At 41.4% G+C, this 22341-nt stretch overlaps 1 protein-coding gene across 1 annotated transcript in view; it reads right to left on the minus strand.

The window, feature by feature from the left end:
• Positions 1–18564, minus strand: part of Abcg2 (ATP binding cassette subfamily G member 2 (Junior blood group)) — a 73737-nt gene extending 55173 nt beyond the window's left edge. Inside the window, exon 1 of the mRNA XM_008844639.3 lies at positions 18414–18564. The gene's annotated coding sequence lies outside the window, so the exon portion shown is untranslated. The remainder of the gene's footprint in view (positions 1–18413) is intronic.
• Positions 18565–22341: the final 3777 nt, after the last annotated feature.

Below are 22341 nucleotides of genomic sequence, written 5' to 3' on the forward strand. Positions count from 1 at the left end.
GAAAAGACTCCATGAGTTTAAAAAAGAAAATACAATGTTGAATGAGTAGATGAAAATACATTATATGAAATTCTCAAATAATTCATAAAAATATTTTTTTACAGTCATCATATGATTGTTGGCTTGTGATTAAAACAACTTGCAACAACTTCTGGTATGGTCATGAACATATTTCTACCAGTTTTTAAACATTTGTTTGAAGTGGTGTTCTCAGCACTAAGGATTAAAAAAAAATCAAAATATTGATCAACTCTGATAAGAATTAATTCATTTAAAAATATAACATCTCCATCCTATTAGCATGCAAATTTGCTTTTGTCTTTAATAAATGGTAAAATCATATATCAAAGAATTGGTTTTTATTTATTATATGTGTATGAGTTATGAGTATACTGCCTTATATGCATGTAAGTGCACCCATACGTGCAATACCCACGGAGGTCATGAGAAGCGTGTTTCGGATTCCCTGGAACTGGAGTTGTAAGTGGTTGTTAGCTGCCATAAGTGTGCTAGGAACCAAATCTAGATCCTCTGCAGTCAATGCTCTTAACCACCAAGCCATCTCTCCAGCTCCCAAATAATTGTTTTAAAATATTTATTTATGCTTTATTATAAGCAAATCTTTGATTTGTATACATATTTTATACACCTATATGCCAACAGTTATAGAAAATTTTCCCAGGCAAAAAAGGATCGTGAGCCAGATACTGTGGCACATGCCTTTAATCCCAGTACTCGGGAGGCAGAGGCAGGCAGGTCTATGTGAGTTCAAGGCCACCCTGATTTACACAGTGAGTTTCACGCTGGCCAGGGCTACATAGTAAGGCCCTATTTCAAAAAGAAAAGGGGGGGGATTATAAACGGAAAAGGTTGATTTACTGCACATAGGAATTTCACAAAAAATGATCCAGGTGGTTGAGGGTTTTCTACTTTCTTAGAGTAAAGGAAAGGGTTTGGGGCTTCTGGTCACAAGTTTTGAGGGAAGGAAAACCATGACTGGGTAAGAGTCGTGATATGATGCAAGTCTTCCTAGAATGAGTTGTTATGGAGAAGAACCTACAGAAACAAACTTCCTTTATGAATGTATATTTTGGGTGCTGGAGAGATGGGTCAGTGGTTAAAAGCACTGGTTGTTCTTGCAGAGGACCAGGGTTCAGTTCCCAGCATCGACATGGTGGCTAACAACTGTCCTTAACTCCAATTCTAGGAAATCTAATGCCCTCTTCTGACCACAGGCATTGAATGAAATGGGTATACTTACATGTATGCAGGCAACACACTCATACACATAAAATAAAATAAAAATGAATAAGTGTATATTTTCCATACATTTACACTCTTTTGTATGCAATTGAGGGAACTGTAAAGAGCTTACAACTGTCCACAGGCTACTAACTGCCTTATACTAAAACAATCCAAATACCAAAAGAGATGTATTTGGGGTTGGTGTTTTCTGGTACCCTCTACTACAGACCCAGATTTGATAAGCCATCTAAGTGTGAGCTGCTTTCTGAGCATTATCAATGGACAGTTTTGAAGTTTAACCCCTTGTTGGCTAGAGTTATTTCAGAATCCACAGGAAGATGTTCATCCTTGGCCTCCCATTATTAATCTTCTCCTGTTTAATGATCTTGCCTTCACTACCCCAGTCAAACACTCTCCCAACTCATCACTGTGGATAAAGACATTTTCCTTCTGATTCTTTTTTGCCAGATCACTCCTTCCAGTTAGACACCTCAAGTAATGGGATGCTTTTGCACTCAGCAGTGATAAATGGTAAAATGGTCCAGAGTTCACAGGAGAGACCTAGAGACACTCATGAGGAGTTAGGTCCTAAGACCAAACACAGTAAGAAGAGGAATTTAACTTTGAACTTAAGGCACTTGAGTTCCACAAATCCCATATTTGCCTAAAAGCAAAGTCTTCAAAAACAAATGCCATAAATCTCCTCTGGAAGAGTAGTAAGGCATTTCACTTCATTACAGACATTGTCACAAAACTATTATATCACTCATCCTACTGCCATAAGGCACTAGTTATCTTTTTGAAAAAAAATATTTTATTACATTTATGTGTATGTGTGGCAAGTATGTGGAAGTCAGAGGACAACTTGTAGGAGTTGGTTCTCTCCTTCCACCGTGTGGGGACACAGGAATAGAACTCAAGTTGTCAGGCTTAGAGGCAAATGCCTTTACCTGTTGAGTCGTCTCAACAGTCCAAGATCTAGTTATCCCTAAGTGCTTAGTTTTCCTGTATTTGCCCTTCTTCCCACCACTCATTTCATTAGGGAGATGATAAATAGGGAACTGGGGGACATTCAGCAGGCTAAGACAGGAGGATTTCAGGAATTCCAGGTCATCTTGAGTATGATGGACCTCTGTCTCAATTAACAAGCAATCAAATAAATAAATAGCAAATAGATCCTCATTCTATTATTGCTATAATTTTCTCTTGACCTGTAGTTACAATTTCCCTTGCTAATCTGATTCTCCCCCATTAAATTCACATGCCCTGAAACACTCAAGCAAAGACGGGAGAGGAAGAGTTTTTCCTCTACACCATCATCAAGGAAGCTCAACAGCTGAGTCCTGACACTGTTTTAAACAAAGGCGATCAGGAAGCACTCGTTGCACATATATAACTGGATAGAGTTTAAAATTAGAAATTTTGAGCCAGGCATGGTGGTACACGCCTTTAATCCCAGCACTCGGGAGGCAGAGGCAGGCGGATCTCTGTGAGTTTGAGGCCAGCCTGGTCTCCACAAGGAATCCAGGCCAGCTGAGGCTACAAGGAGATCGTGTCTCAAAATGACCAAAAAAAAAAAAATTAGAAATTTTGTTTGAGCCAACAAATTATATAATAAATCATTTATAATAATCTGGTTCTTGATGTGTAAAAGAGTCCACCAACAGAATGCCCAAAAGTGATTCTCTTATGTATTTACAACTCCATACATGGGCTCAGATTCAAAAGTGCCTGTGCTTCTTTCTAGTTCCTTCAGAAATGATCAGGACACAGAAAATAAGACAGGAGCAAGCAGTCTACCAGATACATTCACCTACACGTAGCACTTGAAACATAATATGACTGAAAAATTCAGATGTTTTAATGTTAATTTCAATTCAATTTCTATATATAGTTAGCAGCTACTGAAGTGGGTAATACAGGTCTACATGACTTACTGTCTTATTATATATTTTTCTTTTTTATATTTATTTATTTTCATGCACATGAGTGTATTGCCTGCATGTGTGTGAGTGCACCCGTGTCATGCAATGCCTGCAGAGGTCAGAGAGAACAACAGATCCCCCTGGAACTAGAGTTACAGACACTTGTTAGTCACCATGTAGGTTCTGGGAACCGAACCTGGGTCCTCTGTAAGAGCAGCCAGTGTTCTTAACCGCTGAGTCATCTCTCCAGCCCCTTACTGTATATTTTTCATTGCTGAGCTATTTATAAACAATTTTATAATGCCATAAGGTCTGCTATATTTTATATCAAATGAATTCATTTCTGAGTTCAAAATAGCACAAAACATGGCTGGTGAGAGAGCTCAGTAGATAAAGGCACTTGACACCTGAGTTTGATTCCCAGAACCCACATGTTGCAGGAAGAGAACTGACTCCTTCAAGTTATCCTTTGACCTCCACAAGTGTGTCATGGCATGCAGATACACATACAAAATTAACTAATTAGTTAATGTAAAAAAGTTTAAAGATAATAAAAAACACTGATAGTATTATATTTCTTTCAAACATAACAGATGCTTTAACAAATACAAAGAAAAATAAACCCCTCACCTAGGAAACTGCTAACTAGTTCTAGTTGATAAAAACAAATCCATAAGATAAGCAAAATGGCTATAGTCTAAGAGAAATACTTCTATTTTTACAACTGGCTTCTATTTGCTAAAGTCAATCCTTTCCCTCAAGCAAAAACATGAGGTGAATTCGAAAGAATTGGGCGTTATCTCTAAATAGAAATTACAAAATTTATGAAGCACATTTTTATTCTTGAAGTAAGTTTCATACTGTTTTATTCAGTGTTTCAAATACCAATAGGAAGTCAACAAAAGAAAAATAAGATCAAGTTAGATAACTATAACGCCCCCCCTCCAGCACTCAGGAGGCAGCAGCAGATAGATCTCTATGGGATTGAGGCCAGCCTGGTCTACACAGAGTTCCAGGCCAGCTTGGGTTACAAGGAGATGATGTCTCAAAAAACAAATAACCATAACCCTTGAAGGCACCCTCCAGAACTCTCCTATAAAAGTCCCAAAGAATACTAATTATGGATGAAAGTACTAGGGTTATTACTTGAACAACTTAGCATTAAAATGCTCTCCAAGTCCAGGTCACAGAGCAAGAATTTTCTTCCTAAGTTCTTTACCTTCCGCTATCTCTTATTATGTATCTGTAAATAAAAGAATCCTAGTCATAAAAGCATCTCCTTTAGATTTCACTGCAAACCCACAATTTCTAAAAGTCAAGCAGATAAGATGGCTCAGCACGTAAATGTATAAGAACTCTATTTTTTTCCTTTTTAAAAATCTTTTAAAATCAGGGGTAGGGGGGCATTATGTGTATGTTGTAAGGGTGTGTGCCCCCTTATGCAAACATGGGGGCCAAAGGAGGATGTCAGGTGTCTCTGCCTATTCCCTTGAGGCAAGGTCTCTCACTGAACCTGGAGCAAAACTGATGGTCAGCAAGCCTACTTCTGTGTCCATTCCCCACAGTGCTGGGGTTATGTGATCGCACCTGGCTTTTTACATGGCTTCTGGGGATCTGAACTCATGTCTTCATGCTTGCACAGCAAGTGTTCTTACCTGCTGGGCCATCTCCCTAGCCACAGAATGCTACTTCCTAACAGCTATAGATCACAGAAAATATAATTTCCCTGCTTTAACCCAGGACATATGTCTAGCTAGGAACAGCCTACCCCACTTCAATCCTTGCAACTTCACATTCATCTAGTAACTGAGAAGTGAAGGCATAGTTCCATGCCTGGTGGAGCACAAAACCTGGGCTGTGAGAGGTCTGGACTTCCTAGAGGAGGCAAACCAAGTAGACGGGAAGAAGAGAAAGGAGAAGGGAAAGGGAATGCAAATCTTTAACGCAAAAGAAGTGTTGGGAAACATATTCAGTTTGTCATGCTGGGGTTTAGCTTTCAGAGGGGCAGGATGAAAACTACAACCTAAGTTAGTCACAGTGTAATCTCAGCACTTGAGAAGCCAAGGTAGGAAGATCACCACCAGTCTGAGGCCAAGTGAGTTTGAGACAAGCTTGAGGCACAGAGCAAGAACTCATCTCAAAAAGACCAAAGGATGAGGAGCTGGAGAGATGGTTCAGCGATTAAGAGCACTGGCTGCTCTTGCAGAGGACCCAGGTTCTGTTCCCAGCACCCTCAAGGTAGCTTACAACCCTCTATAACTCCAGCTCCAGGGGATCCGATGCCCTCTTCTGCCTCTGCAGGCACTGCACACATGGGCACACTTCCATACATATAGGGGAAACACTCATACACATAAAACAAATAAATAAATAAATATATATATATATATATATACATATATATACACACACACACACACACACACACACACACACACACACACACACATATATGTCTTTTTGAGACAGGGTCTCCCTGTAGCCCCAGCTGTCCTGGAACTCACTATGTAGACCAGGCTGGCCTTGAACTCACAGAGATCCACCTGTCTCTGCTTTGAGTGCTGGGATCAAAGGCATACGCCACCTCGCCCGGCTTACATATATATTTTTTAAAGACCAAAGGATGAAAAGGGAAGAAAAATGAAGGGGAAAAGAAGGGGAGGGAAAGGACGGGGAGGGGAGGGAAGAGGGGAGAGAGACCAAGGAAAGGAGGGAAGCTAGAGAGAAATGCAAAGGGCATGCCTGGTTAAGGGCTCAGTCTTAACTGGAAACCTGGAGAATCCTAGATCTCAAGGTTCCTTCCTCTCCATATCATTCAGTGTTCACATCCTAACCCTTCCAGCACTGACTAAGCGCTCAGGAATACCAGCAAGCTTTGGGAAATCAAGGACTGATGGAAAATGACTATCAAAAGAAAAAGTGATTTGGTAGGGCCTTCTACACTAGCTCTAGTCACAGCTCTGGTCTGACCTTTGTTGTTTTTGTCATACTTATTGGAAACATGCCAACAGTGAAGAGTATTATAAACAGTAAAATTCACTTTCTTTAGCATAGTTTTCACATACTCGAAATGTCATATTAGCGTCAGCAAGATCCAGGGGTGCCCAACCTTTTGACATCGCTACATGACCATGATGCTGCCATCCACAAATGCAATGGGATCCATGCAGCCCTTAAGCTGCAGGTTGGACACACTCGACACTGCCATCACTCCCTCTTAAAAAAAACCTTTTCCTACTAACACACAGTGGCATGAACATAGATAACAATCATGTGCTGTATATTTCAAAGAGCCAGAAGAAAAGATTTTAAATGTTTATGCTATAAAGAAATCATAAATGTTTGAGGAAATGAACACATTTAACCTCATTTGAACATTACACAATGTATATACATAGTCAAACATCACAGGAACCTCACTAATACATCTAGTTTTTATGTTTCAGTTAAAGATAACTTTAAATTTTCAAACATTAAAAATAAAATGTCCACTGGGGAAGAGAAGAAAAGGCCAAGTTAACACCCCTTCCCACAGGCTATAATCACCTATCTCTTTTCTATGTCTTTAATTTTCTACTCACGTTCTTTCTTTAAATAGACGCAAAGAGCATAAACCTCCACATGGGTACTCTTTTTCCATTTTCCATTCTCACAAATTGTAATTCTTCCCCCCAAACTAGTTTTGATCTGTGATAGAAAACCGAAACTTCAGAAAAAAAAACTAATTAAAATGACAAAGATGAAGTGTAATTTATGTGCACGTTATAGCCCACATTTTCTTAAAGTCACACCAGCACATAGGTCCCTAGTTCCCAGAAGACACTGAGGTAGTCTCTTTATCCCATGGTGGAATGTTTAGAATTTGAGGTACTTCTGTCCTTTAAACTTCCTTGTCATTTAACCCTGAAAGGACAGCTCGGCCTCCCCACTCCTGCTGCCCATCTGTAAGGTCAGTCCAGCATTTAACTAGGCTTATAGCATGTGGCACGCTATAAGGGTTAAATGACAAGGAAGTTTAAAGGACAGAAGTACCTCAAATTCTAAACATTCCACCAGGAAATACAGCACGGAGTAAAACAAAACATTTCAGCCACCAATGAGTTTACCTGTGGAAAATACTATGCCATAGTGCCATAGAAAAAATAAACAAACGGACAGGTGATCAGAAAAGGGCTACCAAGATTTTGTTTATTTAGTATGTGTGTGGAGGGGGCCACACAAATGCTACGGTGCACATGTGGAGGTCAGAGGACTACTTGTGGGAGTTGGTTCTCTTCTTCCATCATTTGAGTCCCAGGGACTAAAGTCAGGTCATTGGCCCACTAGCAGAACTCTTAAACAGACACCCGGAGGTGGATGAGCAACACAAGTCTCCAAGTTAGTCTAAATAACAGCAAAGAGGCCAAAGGGCCTGAAGAATGAGCAAAAGAGATAAGAAGAGAGGAAGGGCAGCTCAGACAGAGCTGACCACTGACTGCCCTTAAGCGTTTGGTTTTGACTCTGGAGGAGACTGGAAACATCAGAGTTAAACTGATCACTCTGACTTTGGTTGGAGGTATAAGAAGGTCATAGGAGACTCCTGTAACAATTCAAGAGCCAAGATGTGGACACTGTCACATACCCCAACTTCATAGCCTATGCAAGCTCCAGAAAGTCTGATTTATGCCTCATACTTTGCCTCTAGTGCAACATCAGACAGGAAGCCCTCAGAACTATGAAAACTGCACGGATTTTGGATGACACATAGGGAAACACATGCCTTTGGCACTTTCTTCTTTGAACACAAGGAAGGGAATGGGCAGCCCAGACCAGCAGCCAGAAGCACTTCATTCCAAGAAAAAGAAGCCAACCAAAGAGAGGTTTTGTAAGAATTCCTTCTGGGGGAAGAGGAAGGGAAAGAAGAAAGGGAAGAAAATGGCAGGCTGGGGATAGAACTCAGGGCTCACACACGCTTGTACATGTTCTTTCACTGAGCTACACTTCCAAACTTGCCGGGATTTTTGTGAGTTTTAACTGGTCGCAAACATTTCCACTATTTCCCCATACTCACAAACTTGGGGAAAAAAAAGAGCAAGAATATACATTTAAGAGAAGCGTCTATGAATTTAAATGAGACTATGGGCAAAGGGGATTGAGGAGGTATACTTATACAGGTGGTGAGACACACAGGAGCCCATCACCGTCATCTCCACAAGGCCAGGCCACCTAGCACCATGGGAAGATCGACAACGGTGAACAGAGAGTGACTGCAGAACCTTAGAGCTGACATCCAGTGTGAAAACAGAACCAGACAGATGTCAAGGTGAGTTTCTGAATTAGAACTTAACTGGAAGCCACACGGTACTGGGTCTACAAGCCAGTCTCCCCCAAGAGTCTAATATGTGTCTAATACATGTCTACTACATTGAGATCAATATTCCCAGTCTCTTCCAGTTTATGATTCACTGAATGTAATCACAATCTGACAATAACTGTGAACAGAAAATCAGAGGTCAGTAGCAGTACTGCTTCTCAAGTCCAATGAGTCCTACAGTAATACATTTTACATCAAGACCTAGAACAGCTCCTTTGCCTGTACTATTTAAATTCATAGGAGCTTCTCTTAAACAAGTTGGGATCAGTTAAAACTAACAAAAATCCAGGCAAGTTTGGAAGTGTAGTTAAGTGGAAGAACATGTACTTAGCATGCATGAGCCTGGGTGTGTGTGTGTGTGTGTGTGTGTGTGTGTGTGTATTCCACAAAATCATAGTAGGACACACAGTTTATTACAAGGGAATCCTCTAATCCATGCACACATCATCTCAAAACAAATAGTGTATCATCGGGTATAAAATACAGTGTCACTGATATAAATATTTATTTGAAATGTAACTGAACATTTTAGCACTGTAAGTTCAACTAACTGGGTAAAAACAATTGAAATAGAGAAGAGTTCAAAATTTTATGCATATTAAGTGGTATGGTATTCTAAACTTGTGGGGAAAAAAACATAGGAAATAAAAATATCGCCTAATAATTTTTTTATTTTTAGAAGGAGGAAGCAGGTTCAAAGTCTTGCTCCAAAATGGCACTGAATAGAAAAATCCTCACAATTAATTTAAGGGCACTTTGAACATCTCAAAGAATCTCTCTATGCCTTCCCTTCACACACATTCAGTCAGTAGTCAGTATAAAGTTTAATTAAGCTACTAAGCTAATAAAATATTTCTGGTTTCTAATCAGAGCCTAATAAAAGCTTTTGTGTACTGCTTGGTGTTATAAGAATTTATAGGTCATTATTTAGTTAAAATTTGGAATTTTTTAAACCCCTAAATCTTGCCAATTTTATCTCTATACCATAAAAAAAATGGAATCCAAATTGGCAACTATAATCAGATCCTCTCTAGTATAAAAAACTGAATGCAGGGGCTGGAGAGGTGGCTCAGGGGTTAAGAGCACGGGCTGCTCTTGCAGAGGACCTGGGTTAGGGTCCCAGCACCCATACGGCGGCTAACAACTGTTCATAACTCCAGTTCCAGGGGATCTAAAGCCCTCTTGTGATTTCCACGGGCACTGAATGACAAGAGTGCACCTACCTACATGCAAGCAATATGCTCATACGCATAAAATTAATAAATAAAATAAGTTTTAAAAAAGAAACTGTAGTATAGTCTGGGTGGAGGGCACATTAGAGTAGAATGCCTATTAGCTTACACAAATGCATAAAGCCTTGGATTCCATTCACAGCACACAGAAAGAGAAAAGTCTCAGAAAACTGCTGCTACCCAGAACACCAACTCAGATTTTAATATCATTCTAAATAAACAGAACTCAAAGTGTCAGGTGTGAGACATGTATAATACAGAACGAATGTATAAATGTTTGTGATACCAAAAAGGAAGGAAACACTTTTAAAAATAATGATGGTGGTGGTGGTGGTGGTGGTGGTGGTGGTGGGGGTGGTGGTGGTAGTGATGGTAATATATCAAAATGGCATACGGCTCAACCTTGTGGTAAAAGCTGGAACAATTTGAGCACCCAATCAAACAATGATAACATTGGACTATAACCCAAATAACAAAATAAATATTCACGGATTAGTACTGACACAAACAGCTGAATAAGTGAGGGACAGGTATAGCTGCTCCTTACAGAAAAATTTATAAATATAGGCATGGACCTTTAAAAAATACCACTAAAACAATATATCATAAAATACAACATGTTCAGCTGGGCATGGTAGTACACACCTTTAATCCCAGCACTCAGGAGGCACAGGCTGGAGGATCTGTGAGACTGAGGCCAGCTTAGTCTACATAGTGAGTTCCAGGTTAGTTGGGGCTACAGGGAGACCCTGTTTCAAAAAGAAGTACACGTTCAAGTGGATACCAAAATTAGTGAAGTTTAAGGAGAAACAGATGATTCTCACAGTTCAGGTTTATCTCCTAAGATACCTCTTTCTTACAAAGGGGAAAATGATAACTCTACATTGAGATGTTGGCAAAAATCACCTCCATCAAGGTTGACATCCATCAGGAAACAATCATCATCCACCCCCAATATACTGAGGACTATGTGAGATGGGCACTTTTCTGATATTCCCAAAAGGCAGAACATCAATGTACTCATGAGAAAACATCAAACAAACACAAACAAGGTACACTGAACAAATTTACCGACCAATATCTTCTCTACTGTCTGGATCAGGAATTGAACAAGGCTGAGAAATTGTTATAGACTGGAAGAAATCGGATACATAGCAGTCAACTACAATGTGAGAACTTCAGTCAGATCAGAACAGAAAAGAACAATGGAAAGGAGAAACTGAAATAAAGTACATAATTAACAGTATTTCATGAGCCAAGAAAGATGGCTCAGCGGTTAAGAACACTGGCAGCTCTCACAAACAACTCAGGTTTAGTTCCCAGCACCCACATGGCAGCTCATAACCAGCAATAAATAACTCCAGTTCTAGGGGATCCAATACCTTCCTCTGTCCTCCCTGAGCACTGCATAACATGAGTGCATTTACAGGCAGGCAAAACATTCATATGCATAAAATAAAAATAATAAATAAATAAGGTATTATAGTATTGTGCCAATGTTAAATGATTACTTTTGACAACTGTATTATAGCTATGCAAGATGTTACCAGAACTCTCTAAACTGGGCTGTTTTGCTATTTGCTTATTTGTAAACATTTAGTAAGTCAACAAATACTTCAAATTTCAAACAAGTAATAAATGTTTTTCAGTGTTTATATTGGACACATAATCTTTGATCTTGAATGATTTCTTTTTTAACTAAATCTGAACAACTCAGTTAAAGCTATATTCTGGAATGTGCTGTTTTATAAAAAAATAAAAATAAAAAAACATTTCTTCCTTGAAACTCACATAGCTATGTTTAGCCGAAATCAAGACAATCATGAGTCATGAGACCCTCTTAGAACCCAAGCTTCAGGGAAACACCTCAGACCTGCTGTGGAGTAAGACCTGGCAGCTTACACTTTTGTAAAATATTCAGGTATGTTTGTCTTTTGTTTTTTTTGTTTTTTTAATGAGACAGGGTCTCCCTCTAGTCCCAACTGTCCTGGAACTCTCTATGTAGACCAGGCTGGCCTCTATTTCACAGAGATCCACCTGCTTCTGCCTCCCAAGTGCTGGGATTAAAGGTGTTTTTTTTACTTCTTTTGAGACAGAGAGGTCTCCCTGCAGCCCCAGTTGACCTGGAATTCGCTATGTAGACCAGCCTGGCTTTGATCTCACAGAAATGTGCCTGCTTCTGCCTCCTGAATGCTGGTATTAAAAATGTGCACCACCACACCTAGCTCAGATATGTTTGCATCTTTTAGAGTGAAAGAATGAGGGGATGGGTAGCAATAGGTCTTTGTAGAAAAATCCATGTCATTTGAATAATCCCTTAGAGTAAACCAGTTATTAATGCCAAGTATATGACTCCTGGGGATAACTACTCTGCCTCCAGGGGTGGCATTGTGTGAGGCAAGACTGAGCACATCTTCCTGGGGAAAGGGAGATTTGTATCTATATATGGAAATCAAGACACATCATTGTGTACTTTGTAGCTCTAGGGGAATAACTAAGCAGCAAAAAATAATCTATGCTGGAGTAACTGGAATGGGTCCACTGCAAGTAGTGGCTACTTAATCACTGTGTAAATCAGTTCTACACATGTCACATAAATTCTATTCCTAGCTTAGATTTGAGGGTGGATGGAGGTGAGTGAATAGGTTGGCATTAAATTTACTATTAGGTTTAGGTATGACAGGATTTTAACTAAAAGTAGTCTAACTGCTTCATACTTTCTGAACTACACATTTTACTTGAAACATCTATCTTAGAAGGTATATCAGCCATACAAAACAGGTTTCTCTCCTATTAAATTCTCACAAAATAGAACATTCCTATGCCTGGATTAGGGGAGGGTGGCATATACCAAGTAACTTTCCAGTAAACACCAGCTATGTACCCAATAATTCAATTGCATTCTGACACGAGCCACTTGGAGATAACATCAGACCCCATCAGTCCCATTAGGAAGCTCCCATTTCAGTATCAATCCATACAGTAGGCTGTCACCTGTACTTCCGATTGACTGGTTATAACTCATGTTTCCCACAACCCTCTTGAGTTGGATTAATTTGCTAGATAGACCCACAGAACTCAGGGAGACACTCTACTTAAGTTTACTAAAGTTTGACAAAGGATATTTATAGCAGGGAATGGTGGACCATGTCTACAATTCTGGTACTTGAGAGGCAAAGGCAGGAGGATGACTACAAGGTCAAGGCCAGCCTGGTCTATATAGCAAGTTCCAGGCCAGCAAGAGCAACATAGTAAGACTCTGTCTCAGTATATAAATCATAAAATAAACTGAAAGGATATCTATTACAAAGATACAGATGAGTATCAAGAATACATACCTACACAGAGGTCACTGAGAGTCCTCAGCAAAGTTTTTGTTCTATAGAGAGATATTTCTTTCCCTGAGCATAGATACATTCACCAAGCAAATGAATCTTCCTTCTGTCCAAATCTTGTTGCTCGAGAGGTTTTAGAGTACTACCTCCCTTTCCCAGAGATCCGCAAGTGGAGCTACAAGTCCTAGCTCTCTAACCACTAGGTCCTTCTGAGGTCAGCCCCACCCTAAGGCTATCTAGGAGCCCCACCCTAAGCCACCTCAGAGCATTAAACTCAGGTGTAATCAAACAAGCTTATATTTGTTTAGGGCTAGGGATGTAACTCAGGGATGAGTCCCAGGAACCTGGGGACTCATGAAAAATAGCAAAAGATACTCCTACCTCTCAGAAGATTCCAAAGATTTGGGGAATTCCCTGACTGGAATGGGATAAAAATCAAATATTTGCCTTGTGTTACAGAACAGGAGACAAGATTCAGAAAGATTATAAATCCAAGTCAGATCATAGGTCAGCAGAACTAAGAGTCAGGTCTCTTTGACTTCCCTACTATACTAGATCCAACTGAAACAATGGGAAAATCTTATTTCTTAGATTTCTGCTCTTTCCACAATTGTATTTCTTCTGTATTTGTCAAGAATAATTATTAGAAAAAAAGGTATGAGTTATTAAAATCAATAACTTCTATAAATACATTTTCATTAAGCTAAAAAGCCCACCAAATTAACTTTTATCAGTGCACCAATTTAATGACCCTAGACTTGTGTTATCCAAACTAGGACCCACTAGCCATGTGACTTGAAATGTAGACAGTCTGAATTGAGAAATGCTGAACATAGCATAAGACACACACCAGATTTTTAATTAGTATGAAAAAAGAAACTATCTCAATAATTTTGTATTGATTGCAATTTTTAGAAGGAGGGCAATACAAAGATCTATGGGAATAAAGGGGAAGAAGGAGCTCAAGAGAGGTGAGACCATAGCAGACAGAAATTATCAAGGGTGAAATGGGGAAAATGGGACACTTTAAATGGAGAGGGTGGGGAGGGGAGATAAGACAGGGAGAGAAAGAGGAGAGATAAATAATGCCCAGCTAGTATAAAAAACCAGAGGGAACTGTATTAGTCCAAAAACCTACAGAAAAATTACACATACAATATCCCTACATGAATCCGTGAGTATACCTGAAGACTACATGCTAAGAAACAGTGACAGACAGGAGAAACCTTCCCCCGAGTTGTGGGCCAGACTCCCCAAATTTAAATTATATTTTAAACAGTGTTATTTACAGATAGATATAACATTTTACAGCTTCTAAACAATACTGCTGTGTGTTTTCTTTGAGCCTCACAACTATGAACTCGGCTAGGCAAGAAAAAAAATGAGCTATTGACCTGCTAGTACCAAGTGCCTAGGGCTTTCAACTTTTACCAGCCCATGAATAAGTAGAATGCTTATATTGAACAGTAAATCAATGTAGAGTTCCTAGTGATTAGTCAGACATTCTTAACTCCAGTGCCAGGAGAATCTGATGCCCTCTTCTGACCTCCACAGGCATTGTACGACATGGGTGCACTTAGAGACATGAAGGCAATACACTCAGACACATAAAATAAAATGAAAAATAAATAGGGCTGGAGAGATGGCTCAGTGATTAAGAGCACTGGCTGTTCTTGCAGAAGACTGGGGTTTGAATCCCAGCACCCACACAGTGGCTAACAACCATCCATAACTCCAGTTCCAGGAGATCTGAGGCCCTCTTCTGTCCTCTGTGAGCACTGCAGGACACAGGTGCATGTATGTAGGCATAACACTCATACACATAAAAATTAACTAATTAATTAATTAAAAATAATAATAAAGGAGGAAAAGGACAATAATATAACAAAAAGGATGGATGGTTAGGTTAGAGGGAATATGGGGAGGGATAATTAATGCTAAGGGCCTTTTGAAAACCCACTAGTGTAGAAGCACTCTAAAATATATTCATATTCATATATAGTTTCAATGGAGTTGCCCTATAATGGGGGGAGGGTGGACAAAGGGACAATATTGTAGCTAAACACCTTATCCTAGCAAATAAAAACTCCAGTACCTGAAATGGGCTACCTTTCTTTGAGTTGCTGGCCAGAGGGATCCCAAAGACCCCCCAAACATTACAGGCTATTGCCACTGCTCTTGGTTACCCTCCAGAGTTTCATGATATGACTCTACTGCTGAAGACAACACATACTTGAGTCAAAAAACATGGAGAAATCAAGTGGATACTGACCTGGAAGCATCATTCCTACTGGCTAGCTTTCATAGTGCTAGACGGTGCTATGCCCACTACTGGAGGAGAAAAGTAATCATAAATCTTACCCCATAAGTTACAATAAATGGTCTAGCAAAATAGTCCCACTAGTGCCATAGTGGCACGAATGTTATGGGAGTATCCAACCACTCTCAGATTGGAGTTAAGGTTCACACCAAGCAATGGAACCCATACTTGGTACCATTATTAGGGCCAAGAACCTGTGGCTACATAGAACATGGGCCCTAGAATATTAGAACCTATTACTACTAATATTCTACTAAATGGACATAGTAGTAAAATGACTCCTAATGACTTATTGCTATACTTATAGATGAGTGCATCTCTCAACCCTCATCATCAGAGAAGCTTCTTGAAGTTGAAGATGATCACCACAGAGACCCACAACTGGTCAATGTGCAGAGAATAAGAGACTGTGGAGTGCTCAGCCCTAAATGGGGCATCTCTATCACATCCCTCCCACAAGGCTCAGGGATCTTCTCAGAATGGGAGGGGATATATGGAGAAACTGGAGTACAGTTCAGTGGTAGACCATTTCCTAGCATATATGAAGACCTGGGTTTGATCCCTACCAGAGAAAACATTTATTCTCTCTCTCTCCCCACCCCCCCAAACCCATATGTACATATACAGTATGTATGCATCATGTGTACCAACCTCTCTATAAAATCAGGGTTTGTCCCTGAATAAGACCCAGCAGCAAACAGCATCATAAGGCTTAGCATCCAACCACGTCTTATAAGACTTAGGATAAAGAAAATTGCAACTACAAGAAGCCATCTTTAGTTGCCTTGTTTTTTGGGAGGGGGGTGTTTTGGGGGGGGTTGGTCTTTTTTGTTATTTTCTGGGGTTTTTTTGGAGCTGAGGACCAAACCCAGGGCCTTGTGCTTTCTAGGCCAGTGCTCTACCACTGAGCTAAATCCCCAACCCCAAGAAGCCATCTTTAAAAATGTCCTTAGAACATGCACTATTGGGCCTGGCATGGTGGTTCACACCTGTTATCCCAGTACTCAGGGGGCTGGTGCAGGAGAATGGCAAGTTCAAGGCCAGACTGGGCTACACAGAAATACCCTGTCACAAAATTGAAAAGAAAACATTACAGTTTCATGCACCACAAGAATGTGCTAAGGATGACCTCCATTCTGCAGTCTTTACTGCTTTCTTTCTGATGTCACACACAATGCATTTCCAGCAAAAGCAGATGATAGGAAAACCTCTTAAAAGCCAGCATCGGTCCCCCTCTCTTGTCACTGAGCCATGTGAATGATCACTCCCTTTATATTATGGCCTGGAGTAAGAAAGTCATTAAGGGCAGAGAGCCCTTTGGTCCACCCACGCCTATGCTAATGTGTTACCTATGGCAACTTTCCACTCCAAGCAGCACTTCATTTTGTATTTATCACACAGTCATTTCAAATATTTCATGGATATTTAACACAATAAATAAACAGATTTTGAATGTGCATATATGGTATATATCTTGATGTAAAAAGAATGTGTTCCTAAAGGAATCCCTGCAAAATGCGCTCACCCTGGAACAAAGATGCCCAACTGTTGGGGAACCCTGCTGCTAGGGTTGTAGTCCTCCATGTCCGGATAGCTCTAAGGGGCTGGGCACTATATGGAAGGACTCCCCTTCTCAGCAAGGGGCCTCCTGTTCACTTCCTGACTTACCTGGAAAGTGCCACCAAGCATGGATGCCTGACCTTATTTGGAACATGACCTTTGGCATAGTTACCTGGAGTAAAAACTACCCCCAGGTTTTTCTATATGATAATTAGGCATTGCCGGGATAGTGGGATGATAGGAGCCTACTGCCACATGTAAATAAAGCATACTATGAGCACTGATCAGCTAAAGCATTGGCTACTGCCTCCACACTATATTTTCCCTAACTCCCACTGAATAAATGGAGCTGTTTCACTGAATCTAGAGCTGTTTCACTGGAGCTGTTTGCATCGTTGAACCTGTCTCCAGGGAAGGGCTTTCTTCCGTCAGTGCTCACTGGCCATCCTGACCCCATTCGTCGTTTCTGTTCCCTTTGTCCTTGAGGACCGGTGGCCAACGACACACGAGGGAAGGGAGAGGCCCCACACCCAACCATCATTCATTTCTGTTTGCTTTTTCTGAATAGTTTTAACATTTCTTTTTTCATATTTTTTTTTATGTGCATGCGTGTATTGCCTGCATGTAGGTAAGTGCACCCATGTCTGCAATGCCCATGGAAGACAGAAAAGTGTCGGATCCCCTGAACTGGAGCTACACGGTTGTTAGCTGCCATGTGGGTGCTGGGATTCAAACCCAGCTCTTCTTTACCAGTCAGTGTTCTTAACCGCTAAGCCATCTCTCCAGCCCCAAGCTTTAACATTTCTTAAATTAGTCAAAAAAATAAAAGGCAACCATTACTACTAGATAGCAGTTAACTAATAGATTAGCGATCTAATGTGTGTTACATTATTCAAACTTTTCAGTGCTATCTAGTAAGTACTATAATAAAATGGTTAATTTTCTAAGTTAATTATTAACACTCCAGAGTTTGGGGTGATGGTACCCCTGGTTTAGCCACAGCTTATTGAACGGCTGAAGAGCAAATCACTTGAGCTCAAGTTCCCAGCCAGCCTGGGCACCAGAAAGACCTCACCCCTTAAAAAAAATAATACGAGTACACAGCTGAAGAAAGCCATCAGAATGCAGTATGTATTTGTTTGAAATTGTCAAAGAACTAGTTTAGGGCAAAATAATAATAAAAGTAAAATTCAACCATGCTCATTGAGCACTCAGTAACTCTTAACAGGACACCTAAAGTTGACACCCTTTGAGCCCTAAGAACAACAAAAGGAAAAACAGATTGTTGCCTTTCTGTCCCCTTAGGCGTCAGCAAACTTCCCTTCCACCGGTGGAGACCCAGTTCTCCATCCATCCACTACCACTGGAGTCGCCCTTCCCAGCCCGCCCGAGCCGCTAGAAGCTGCACCGCAGTGTGAACGGTGAGCTGAACCTATTGCGTACCCGCTTCCGCACCGAGCCGCGTGGTCCCGGACGGGCGCCCGAAGCTGTCCTCCGCGAGCCGCGTCTTCACTCGTCTGCGCTGGTAGCGAGCGTCCCAAGCCGCACGGCCTGTGCTGGCCGCAGCTGGCCCCGGGGAGGGCCGGGAGGAGGGGCGGGGAGGAGGGGAGGAGGGGAGGGGCCGCGAGCTTCCCGCCAGCCCAGGCGCTGGGCCGGGTGGGCGGAAGGCGTGGCGCCAGCTGCGGCGCTCGATAGGCACGGGGTCTTGGGCCTGGTCTCACGGAGTCGAGTCGGCTGGAGCGCTCGGGTCACTCTCTCGGGCGAAACGCCCGAGCGGCTCTGGGCTGGGCGATGCCTTCACCCGGGTCTGGACGCAGCTACCGCGCATCCGGAGCTCTCGGGACCGACTTGTCGCACGCTTCCTCGAGAGCATTAGATGGTTTCTGCAGAATGCACGGAGAAACCGAATCTGTGAGGTGGAGGCTTGAATGAAAGTAGTACTGTGGGAGACGTGAAGGCTCACATTGCAGTAGTTGAGTTCTTTGAAGCCACGTTCTGAGGGCGTGGAACCGCTGGGACCTAGCAGATGCAGGAAAAGTGTTATCAGGGCCCCACGTCTGCCCTCGCAAATCAACACCCGCGTGAGAGTATTCTCAAGGTCTTTCATTTTCACGCACAACCATAGTATGGAGTGCTCAAATGGACACTGGGAATTAGTTACAATTCTTTATCCAATACAGGTTTTAGCTAAGAAATGAACATTTTTAAATATCAGAGTGTAAACTTTTGCAGAACTTTAAAGTTATATATTCCATGATACACCTAAACGTTTGGGGGAAATTCTTTGGGGTTCATGTCTATCAGCTTAAAGACACGTAAGAGGAGACCCTGTGTGTAGAGAAATGAGTACCTCCCAGCCGGCCAGCCTAGACACGGGGGTGGGGGGAGGGGTGCAGAAGCAGAAGCTTGCACTCCGCTGGCTAACCTATGGACCCACCTGCGGGAGGGAGGCCCCGTCGGACTTCAGACATGCCCTACAATATAGCCTTACATAACCTTCAAGAGCTAAGCACAGCCTCTTTCCCTTAGCCTTTCTGAGCTTGGAGAAGCCAAGAGATCCTGAGCTTGCGGCTTATGCAAGCAAGCAACTGTGACCCATGTCCCTTGGTGTGGACTTCCCGGGTTTATGGAGATGGGATGGATGACTTCCTGGTGAGAGAAATGGGGGGGGGGGCTCCTAAAGGTTTCTTTAGGGACTTCATCAGGCAGCTGGAAAGACTTCTGTTATGCAGATGTGCAGAAGAATAGAATAGCGAATAGGGGTGTTGAAGGTCTCAGAAAAGAAAATGCATAAACTGAGGGGACCCCAAATTCATCTCTCCTGAAGGTGAAACTTCAGGCAATTCTGAAAGGACCAGCTATAGTGACTGTTACCAGGAAATTGTGATTCTTTTGGGGATTCTTTGTCTCCTTAATTAAAGACTTTAAAAAACAGATCCAGATGGAAGCTCAGGACAACTTCATTAGAATTTGAGAGAAAAACAACAGTGTGGGCAAGCTGAAAAATCTCCGCAGCTGTCAGGAAGAGGGAAATGGAAAAAAAGAGAGAAAGTCACGTCTTTTGCAGTGGAGGTCACCAAGCAGCCATATTCAAGAAGGAAGGGTCAGTGGAGTGAGAAATCCCAAGGTGTCTGGAAAAGCATGCTCAAGCTTTGGCCAGCATCTGAAAGAAGAAGAAAGAAAATGGGAAGGGGGTAGCTTAACAGTGCTGCCACAGGGAAACTGTAGGTAACTGTACTGAGGGAGCGTCTGGGAAGGATAAGTACACTCTCTCATTAAGGGAACAATTATTCCTCCCATCTCCTGACCAAGACATCAGGTAAATGGCCAGGTGATTGACAGACCCAGCCGGATTAACTCTTAAAGCAGGAGACAAGAGTATGTAAAATTCTGATCTTTGGAGCAGATGAGAAGGCCATGTCTCCATCCAGACATGATTGGTTCTTTTGACAAGCAAGAACTAAGTTGACCTCAGCAGGCCCTGAAACCTCCACCTTTTCATATGGTATTTTAAATCTTAAGGCGTGACAAACCTGATATTTACTTTTGTAGTGTTACCAGGGACATGGGAAGTGGAGTCCAAAGTCAACCATAAGGGAAAGGACCATCTTCAAGGCCTCCAAACCCTATGATGCCTGTCCAGCCACCTAATGACAATTTCATTTGCTGTGAAACAAAGCAGGAGTTCTCCACACTGCTTCTCTAATCTCAATACATAATGATACATACAGGTGATGCTGGGGTTTTTTTAAGATCCTTTTGCTGCTTTGAGCTCAGAATGTACATCCCAGATTGATGTTGAATATCTTGAGAATGTTTTACTTTTTTTAATTTTTAATTATATGTATATATGTACATGTGGGTATTTGGTGCTCTCAGAGGCCAGAGGGTTATCATTTTATAAGTGGAGTTAGGAACCTGTAAGCTCATAATGAACTTATAGCAATGGTGACAGCATGCACAAGACTCATGCAAACTCAAGCAGACAAAAACCTAGCATAGAACTGTAGAAATGGGCAACAGGCCCCAATCTATCTTAGCTGAAGAACTATTGGGCAGCTGATTGCTACTGGGTGAGGAAGAACTAATTTTTTTTAAGGGAGTGACTCTAGATAGGCTGACTAGACCCCAGTGGGTGAACTTGCACTGAGGGATGTCTGGGGACACTAACTTGACTCAATAGGCCTTAACATAAATGACAGAATGCATGAAATTCAGTGCGGGGGGCGGGGCTGCCGAGTGGGAAGGGGATATAAAGAAGACTAAGATGCTGTATATGAAATACACAAAAATTCAATAAAAAATATATTTTAAAAAAAGAAGTTACAGGTGGTTGTGAGTCATCAGATGTGGGTGCTGGGAATCCAACTCAGGTGTTCTGCAAGAGCAGTATGCAAACTCTTAACTACTAAGCCATCTCACCTACCTATTTTTTTCTCTAAAAAAAAATATTATTCTTAGGAACTTAAAAAAAAGTTTAGTTAAGGGGAAAAGTGCATGATTGATTTCTACAAGGGCCATATTAGTTATGAAAAATATTAAACTACAAAAATTATGGTTTGGGTTCAGAAACAAGTTTGTATCATTTCCATCAATAAAGTAGGATGAAACCAGTGCTGTGTCTGTGTGACGCTGTGCTTTGGACAACAATAGCTACTATGGCTAAGTACATAAAATACACATACACACAATTTTTTGTCACTGGGGGTCCCTTTTGTAGATCTTGATCTTGTTAATAATTTAAAAATAAGCTCAGAAGGGCACTCAGGATGACTTTATTAGAGTTAGAGAAAATAACAGGACAGGCAAACTGGAGAGCTCTGAAACTATCAAGAAGAGGGAGGTGGAAAAAAGGGAAAATGTTACTTATGCTTTTTGAGTTAGAAATAAAGAAAATGGGCAGGTTCAGCAGTGGAAGTCTACAGAGCCCTAAGTTGGGACAGGCGATCTTCAGAGAAAGTGAGAGTTCTTGCTCTCTCTAAAGTTCCCCAAATGTCAGGTCAAGCATATAACCACCCTGACAGGAATAAATTATTCTAGAATGACACCAGAGACCCTCCCTTTGGCTTTCAGACAATTGAAACAGTGGTCCTTGTGAATTTCCCCAGGAAGGAGTCTCATGCTGGGAGTAGGAAAAGGCTGAAGCCTGGTGCCAGCCAGAGAGGAAAGAGATTTCCCGCAGTACTGATTTGTCAGACCACCTTGCAGGAGAGTCTGAGTCCCAAACAAAGTTGAGTCAGTTCCGTGAGGAGCAAGACCACACTTTGACCCAGACTGCTGAGTTATACTTCCCTTTTTCTATTTAAACATAAACTTCATGTCAGTATCCCGAAGGTGGGCCTGAGGGAATCACTATACCTGATTTTTCTTT

The sequence above is a fragment of the Nannospalax galili genome, unplaced genomic scaffold (assembly GCF_000622305.1).
Source record: "Nannospalax galili isolate Female #2095 unplaced genomic scaffold, S.galili_v1.0 scaffold441, whole genome shotgun sequence".
NCBI classification, from domain to species: domain Eukaryota; kingdom Metazoa; phylum Chordata; class Mammalia; order Rodentia; family Spalacidae; genus Nannospalax; species Nannospalax galili.